Raw genomic sequence first — 8,884 nt, 5'->3', positions numbered from 1 at the left:
TATTTAATTTTTTTGTGAAAAGTTTATTTTTTGCCCAATGAAGATTTAAACAATTATTTAAAATGCATCTGATCACTCCACACAATAATCTAGAAACAATGTGAATGACACCACAACAGCTTAAGCAGCAAACTTTGCAAAACACAAAATTTGGTTAAAATAAAATAATGGTTAAATAAATAAATATTAATCAAATTTCATGTCTAATTAATTGAAATCATGAAACTTAAACTTTTAACAAATTGCTGTTAAATTGTGTAACAAAAATTTAATTTTTAAGGCACTATGAAATGTTATATTTTTTCTCAAAATTAGTTTTATTTTTACCAAATTCTGTATTTTCTATTCATTTCCTGGATTTCCAATCCAACAAACAACAACCTTTAACAACCTTCAAAAATAAAAAAAAAAGAACACACTGATCCTAACAACTCAAGAGGAGATTGTTAATTTTGGGTCAAGAAAGCAAGATTGATGGTCAAAGAGATGCACAGCATGACTGCCACATGTAAACCAATGATAGTAATCACGATCACGAGCTCCTCGGACTGTTTTCCCACACCCAGGACAAAGACAAGGCTCCTTCTAGACCTTTTCACAGAACGACAGAGAGACTGCCTTTTTCATATGTAGATGCAACTAAAACCATCTAAAAAGGACTTATGTACAACTAATCCTTTCTATGCATAACTTCACATTTTGTATGTAACCCACACATTTGACTAACTATTGAATAGCTTAAGGGTTCATATTCATGTTTAGTATGTGTGTTTGAATCTTCTTGCTTGAAACATTTCTTCCAATTAATGTTTTGTCTAATGTATCATATTCTTGTTATAGAAATCATGTCCAAAATTATACTCTGCAAGAGCTGGAAAATTTGGAACATATGACTGAAAAGATAACATTTGATTTATGAATTGGGAGGGGAAACATCGCAACACCCCAAGCTATAATTGGTCAAGGCACCATTTGGGATGTGTCTAACAACCCGATTTAAATACTCAGGATACCATCAAATTTTGGTTTTAACTTTTGCTTTGTCATTGCTTTTTAGTCATGCCATCTTTTTAGGTTTTCCTTTTGCCACCGCATTTAGATGCTGCTTTTTAGCGCTCTATAAGCGTGCTCTGGCTTACACGCCAGCTCCTCCAAAACCATGAGGAGAAATACCACCTAGTCTCGTCAAACTTTACTTCTATTTCTTTACTTTTGTTTCTTTTCTTTTCCATTGAGAGTTTTGTGTTCTGAGTTAAGTTTTGCCTAACGCCATGTCTCCGAGTCTGACCTCGAGTGCCCACCTAAAACTACAACCAGCCCACAACTCCGCAACTTCAGCCGAGTTGAGCCAACGCCCAACCACTGGTTTCCCAAGCTGTCAATACAAACGACCACTGAACTTCCAACCAATCAGCAACCTTGGGAAACCCCTTTCAACCAGACAACATAGGGGAACCCCTTACAAAGGCAATGCAAGTACCTCCAGAATTTAGCTGAACTGGTGCATTTAATATAATTTTAACCTCACTGAGGAATTTAATGCAAGGGTTAATTAAGTGATTGATGATTGTTCACGTCTATGCAATTTCACATATTACTATAAACTTGGGATTTCACATTTTCATTCTCTCAAACTCATTATTTCCTCACTTTCTCTCTTCCTGCAACTTGTGAGAATGCGTGTTCATTAGATTAGTTTATATGTCTTAGATTTATCCAATAAAGCCTTATTTATATTGAGAAGAGAATTATCTTGTGTTTTGTGCTTACAAAGTTAACCCTCTGGAGCCGATTTACGCGTATACGCGTTTTGAGGCATTTTCTCCTGATAACCCCAAAAAGAACTTAAATTACACTTTCAGTTTTGATCATACAGATAAGAGCAATACATCAATCGAATATATAAAGGGTCTACTTTTATTTGTATCCACACACAATAACAACAAAACTTTGTGCATTTATAAAATAAAGAAAACAAGGTGCGCTGTCTGCAGCCTTGGTCTGCGGTGATCTTCATTTAGAAATGCGTCATTAAAATGAACTGTAACTCAGTGAATACTCAACACAGAGACATGAGAGATATATCTATAGAAAGCTTGACATGTCTACTTTTAAACTAAGCAAGTTCTACCAAAAACAAAAATGTTCTGTGATAAAGTAATCTACATGAAAACAACGCGATGTCCAGTCTTTCATGTCTCCCTTCATTACATCTAATGCGACCACGCCCACGCGCTGAACACGGTATTGATATTTTAATGTTACACATGAAGCTCGTGGCTTGTAAATGCCCATACAGAAAACAAAGTAGCAAAACTTACCAAAATTTTTTATTTTATTTTACTGTTTGCTTCGTGATGAGAGGAATAAGACATAATTTACCCCAAGAAGATGTGGATTACCTCAGGATTTGAGTTTTGGATTTCCTCAGAAAAAAGAATAAAGCGCTTTATCCAGCAGAGATCATAAACATGAGTAAGTCTTTTTTTTATATACTTATATTAGGTTTCACATAACGTGTACACATTTTACTAGACTTTTTCCAAACTATAATTCCTGACTAAATGTATAATCAAGTGAAACATTATGAAGTTTCATTTACATCATCTAAATGTTCTACTGTACTACCAGTATCAGGGACATCACAATAACATTAATAATGCAGTTAATCATTTAGTTTATTTGAGAGCACATAAACAATATACACTTTAGAAATGCTAGTAATGTGATGTTCATTTAAATATTTCAACATTACACAATACCAGTCAATACCAGTTTGCTAAAGCAGTAATATTGTTCAATATTTTTAGTATTTAAAATAACTGCTTTCTATTTGAATATATTTTACAATTTAATTTATTCCTGTGATCAAAGCAAAATTTTCAGCATCCAGTCTTGCTGTTCTTTCAATTTATCAAAAAAAAAAATATTCTCAGCTCTTTTCAACATTAATAATAATAATAATACTAACAATAAATGTTTGGTTTTTTTATGAGTAACAAATCAGAATATTAGAATGATTTCGTGAAGGATCATGTGACTGGAGTAATGATGCTAAAAATTCAGCTTTAGCTCAGCTTTGATTGTTCCTTATAAACTGTTTAAATGCACTTGCAAGTGAATTTCAAATTATTTTGTGGGATAATTAAATATATTCTAAATCAACTACAAACATAAAAATATATACATTTATTTTGTCCTCACATTCTTTCTTGTAACTCTTCCCTCTCTAACGTCAGAGAGAGAGATCTCTTTTTTTTTTTTGGCTCACACTTTTCTTTTCCTAATTTTACAAGTTGCAAGTTACAAAAAACACAAGCAGTGTCTGATCACGGCCGGGTGTTCTCCGAGTCCGATGACTCCGATCACATGGGTATTACACACAATGTTAAACAGACCCGGGACCCGAAGTAATAGATTCGGACCTGACCCGGACCTGGCTGATCATTTAAAATATGATCATAAAATATGATCGGGTCCCGGGTCGACGGGTCTCGGGTGCACTGTGAAGACCTCTAGCTACAAGCTCCAGGTTTGACAGTATAGTGAACAAAAGTCAGGGCATGTCAAAACTTCTCCAGGCCCCCAAAACCCCCTAACCCTCTGAGGTTAATGTCTTAAACTGCCGATCTTGTTAGTGTGCTAATTAATAGTGTTTTCACTATACTTTGGATTTTAATATCCACTGCAGAGTTGATGTTATGCGGCTCGTTCAGAGATTCGCTAGACGACTCAGTGATCAGCCGTAAAACAGTGATTCTGTCCAAATTCCCTTTAAAATCTTAAATGATTCCCTTTGATTAACAAGTTATAATAAAATAGTGAGTTTTTCAATTATTATTACTGTAATTAACATTATTTGTAATTGATTTAAGTGTTAAAGTTGATGTACATAATGTTTTTTCATCATTTATTTACAACTTGTTAACTATACCTAAGTGATATATTTAACACCCGTATTAAACCAGTTGTTAATGGCTCATGAAAAAAATAAGTTATTAACAGTAAATAAATGTTTATGTATAAATTGAACTGATGCATATTTAATGCTTAATTAGTGTCTTTGTAAACATTTAAGGAACACTTATTCATGGAATCAACGTGTAATAAATATAGTATTAAAGCAATTAATTACATTACATTACATTTACATTTAATCATTTAGCAGACGCTTTTATCCAAAGCGACTTACAAATGAGAACAGTAGAAACAATCAGATCAACGAGAGAACAACAACGGTATACAAGTGCTATGACAAGTCTCAGTTAGTCTAGTACAGAACACGTAGCCAGGGTTTTTTTTTTTTTTTTTTTTTTTTGAATATGATAGACAAGAAAAAGAAAAGGTAAGTACTAGTATTAGTTGGTAAGTACTAGTATTTTCTGTATCCAAGATGGCGCCGAGCATGGCGGCCGTGTTGGGAGCTCCGAGTAAACTTTGCAGTTTTTCGTCTGTTTTACTTGTTTTTTTTGTTGTTCTACGTGTTGGATGTTGTTTGTATAACTGTCTACGATAGACACACGCTTCTGAACATTGGTTCCCTACGTCACGGAACGCAAACCGAACTTTGAGTTCTTGAACGCCGGCGCTTTGTTTACAGACACCGCATCAGAGCCCTTTGTCTGGGCTGCGCGGGCGCGACCGAGGAAACGCCGCCGGAAAAGAGGAAAGAGAGCCGGCGTCCTCGTCAGACTCAGACGTCGTCCCCTCCGACCTCCTCTCCCATCCATTTTGCTGGCTAACGTTCAGTCACTGGACAACAAACTTTGCGAACTGCGGGCACGTATCTCATACCAACGAGAAACAAGGGACTGCTGCATTATTTGCCTCACAGAAACCTGGATGTCTGCAGTGGTTCCAGACTCAGCCATCGAGCTTACTGGGTTCTCCGTGCATCGCTCGGACAGAACGAAAGAGCTCACAGGGAAAAGCAGAGGTGGGGGCGTTTGTTTCTTTATCAACAACTCGTGGTGTGATGAAAGGAACCTACACTCTATTAAATCCTTCTGCTCCCCTGATCTGGAATTTCATATGCTTCTGTGTCGACCATCCTGGCTACCGAGGGAATTCACAGCGGTCATAATCACCGCTGTTTACATTCTCAAGCCAACACAGACCAGGCACTCAAGGAACTGTATGGGAATATAAGTGAGCAGGAAACCGCGTACCCAGATGCAGCGTTTATTGTTATGGGGGACTTTAACAAAGCCAACTTCAGAACAATAGCTCCGAAATATTTTCAACACATCACCATCAACACGCGTGGTGATCGTGTACTGGACCACTGCTACTCTCCTTTCCGGGACGCCTACAAATCTCTCCCACGCTCACCTTTCGGCAAAAATCGGATCACTCTTCCATTCTGCTGCTGCCTGCTTATAGGCAGAAACTGAAACGGGAAGCACCCCGCCCTCAGGACAATTCAATGCTGGTCGGACCAATCAGACGCTATACTACGAGACTGTTTTGATCACGTGGACTGGGACATGTTCCGGGCAGTGTCTGATTACGACATAGAGGCGTACTCAGAAACTGTAACGTGTTTCATCAGGAAGTGTGTAGAAGATGTAGTGCCGACAAAAACAATCCACATCTACCCCAACCAAAAACCGTGGATTAATAGCGATGTTCGAGCAGCCTTGTCAGCGCGGACATGCGCTTTTAAATCCGGAAACGCTGATGATCGCAAACAAGCCAGTTACGATCTCAGGAAATCCATCAAAGCCGCAAAAAGACAATACAAAAACAAAGTTGAAGAACAATTCAACACCAGCGATGCAAGAGGCATGTGGCAGGGAATCAAAAAAAAAACATACTAAAAAATAAACAAACCAACTACATAAAAAAAATCAACCGTAATAACGGACGAGCTGAATAACTTTTATGCTCGTTTCGAGGCTCACAACACCGCCCACACAGAGAGCGCTCCCGCAGCTGCTGCAGAAGAGGTGAGTGCACTCTCCGTCTCTGTCGCGGATGTAACCCGATCCTTCCGACGGGTGAATATCCACAAGGCTGCGGGTCCTGATGGCATCCCAGGCCCTGTGCTCAGAGCATGCGCATTCCAACTAGCCGGTGTTTTTACAGACATTTTCAACCTCTCTCTCTGTCTGTCTGTGGTTCCCTCGTGCTTCAAAAAATCCACCATTGTGCCCATACCAAAGAAAAATAAAATCACATGCTTGAATGACTGGAGGCCTGTTGCTTTCACACCCATCTTCAGTAAGTGTTTTGAGAGACTCATCAGAGACTACATCTGCTCTGTGCTGCCTGTCTCACAGGATCCGCTACAATTTGCATATCGTACAACTGTTCCACAGACGATGCTGATGCTTTCACCCTACACACTGCTCTCTCCCTCCTGGAAAATAAGAACATCTTTGTGAGAATGCTGTTTGTTGACTACAGCTCAGCATTTAATACCATAGTGCCTGCCACACTTGTTGCGAAGCTCCAGACTCTGGGACTAAACAGATCTCTGTGCAGCTGGATCCTGGACTTCCTAACAGGCAGAAGCCAGGTGGTCAGAATGGGCAACAACACTTCATCCCCCCCTAATCTCAACACTGGTGCTCCTCAGGGCTGTGTCCTCAGCCCGCTCCTGTACTCCCTGTACACACACGACTGTACAGCCACACACAGCTCCAACGTCATCATCAAATTCGCTGATGACACAAAGGTGATAGGCCTGATCACCGACAACGATGAGATGGCCTACAGAGAGGAGGTGAGCACCCTGACTAAATGGTGTCAGGACAACCACCTCTCACTCAACATCGACAAGACCAAGGAGCTGGTGGTGGATTTCAGGAGACAGAGCAGAGAACACACACCCATCACCATCAACAAGACACCTGTGGAGCGGGTAAGCAGCTTCAGGTTCCTCGGTGTTGACATCAGTGAGGATCTCACCTGGTCTAAACACACAGTGATGCAGTGCTGAAGAAGGCACATCAACGCCTCTTCTTCCTGAGACGGCTGAGGAAGTTTGGAATGAGCCCCAGCATCCTCAGATCATTCTACACCTGCACTATAGAGAGCATCCTGACAGGCTGCATCACTGCCTGGTTTGGAAACAGCACCGCTGGCAACCGCAAAGCTCTGAAAAGGGTCGTGCGAACTGCCAGCCACATTGTTGGAGGTGAGCTTCCCTCCCTCCAGGACATCTACACCAGGCGGTGTATAAGGAAATCCCGGAGGATCATCAGTGACTCCAGCCATCCTTCCCACAGACTGCTCTCTCTGCTGCCCTCAGGAAGACGTCTCCGCAGCATCCGATCCCGCACTAGCCGACTGAGGGATAGCTTTTTCCCTCAGGCTATCCGACTTATGAACAGTCTGAACTAATACACCCTACAGCATACTCCACAATATGGTATGCCACACACTGCACTTTAACAGTTCAACACAGAACTATTTAACACAATAATCTACCTGCTACCACTGGATTCCATCCGATGCACATCCATAACATTTCTGTATCCAGCCCACGTACACTCTGTTGCACCTTAGCATATGTTCATGCGTATATATGTCTACATAATGTAGAATGTGTACATTCTGTGTATAGTGTATAATGTGTAGTGCTAACTGTATGTATGTACATATTGCGTAAAATGTGTAGTGCTAACTGTAAGTATGTCCAATAGTACAATGTGTGTACTGACTATATGTATGTGCATATTGCATATTATTCACCTGTTGAAGTCTGTATGGTTATATGTTAACTGTTTCTGCAAATTTCTGGTGCACGCTCCCAAGAATTTCACTCACCAAGGCACATGTGCTGTGGTGATGTGACAATAAAGTGACTTGACTTGACTTGGTTAAGTGCAGGCGAAAAAGATGAGTCTTTAGATGTTTTTTGAAAATGAGTAAAGACTCAGCTGTTCGACTTGAGATCGGGAGGTCATTCCACCAGCTGGGAGCAGTCCAGGAAAAAGTCCGTGAGAGTGATTTTGAACCTCTTTGGGATGGCACCACAAGGCGTCGTTCACTTGCAGAGCGCAAACTTCTGGAGGGTGCATAAGATTGAACTAGTGAGTTTAGGTATGTTGGCACCGTGTCAGTGGTCGTTTTGTAGGCAAGCATCAGTATCTTGAATTTGATGCGAGCGGCTACTGGTAGCCAGTGTAACCTGATGAGGAGAGGAGTAACATGAGCTGTTTTTGGCTCATTGAAGACAACCCTCGCTGCTGCATTCTGGATCAGTTGTAGAGGCTTGATAGTACATGCAGGAAAGGCCCGCCAGGAGAGCATTGCAATAGTCCAGTCTGGAGAGAACAAGAGCTTGGACAAGAAGTTGGGTGGCTTGCATGTAGATGGAGAAGAGAAGCGGTCCAAGTACTGAGCCTTGAGGAACCCCAGTAGCAAGTTGTTGTGACTTAGAGATTTCACCCCTCCAAGACACCATGAAAGATCTATCAGAAAGGTAGGAGTTAAGCCACTGGAGTGCGGTTCCAGAGATGCCCATCTTTCTGAGGGTGGACAGGAGAATCTGGTGATTAACAGTGTCAAAAGCAGCAGACAGGTCCAGCAAAATGAGTACTGAGGATTTTGAAGCTGCTCTTGCTAGTCGCAGGGCTTCAGTAACCGAGAGCAGGGCAGTCTCAGTTTAGTGGCCACTTTTGAAGCCAGATTGGTTGCTTTCCAGGTGGTTGTTCTGTACAAGAAACATAGAGAGCTGGTTGAACACAGCTCGTTCAAGTGTCTTTGCAATGAATGGAAGAAGGGATACCGGTCTGTAGTTTTCTAGAAGTGCTAGATTTAGAGATGGTTTCTTCAGCAGTGGGCTTACCTGAGCCTGCTTAAATGCTGAGGGAAATGTTCCAGAGTGAAGAGAGGAGTTGATAATGTGAGTAAGTGAAGGTATGACTGAAGAAGA

This window comes from Cyprinus carpio, chromosome A4 (assembly GCF_018340385.1).
Source record: "Cyprinus carpio isolate SPL01 chromosome A4, ASM1834038v1, whole genome shotgun sequence".
Taxonomy (NCBI): Eukaryota; Metazoa; Chordata; class Actinopteri; order Cypriniformes; family Cyprinidae; genus Cyprinus; species Cyprinus carpio.
Note: the sequence above shows the minus strand (reverse complement) of the source record.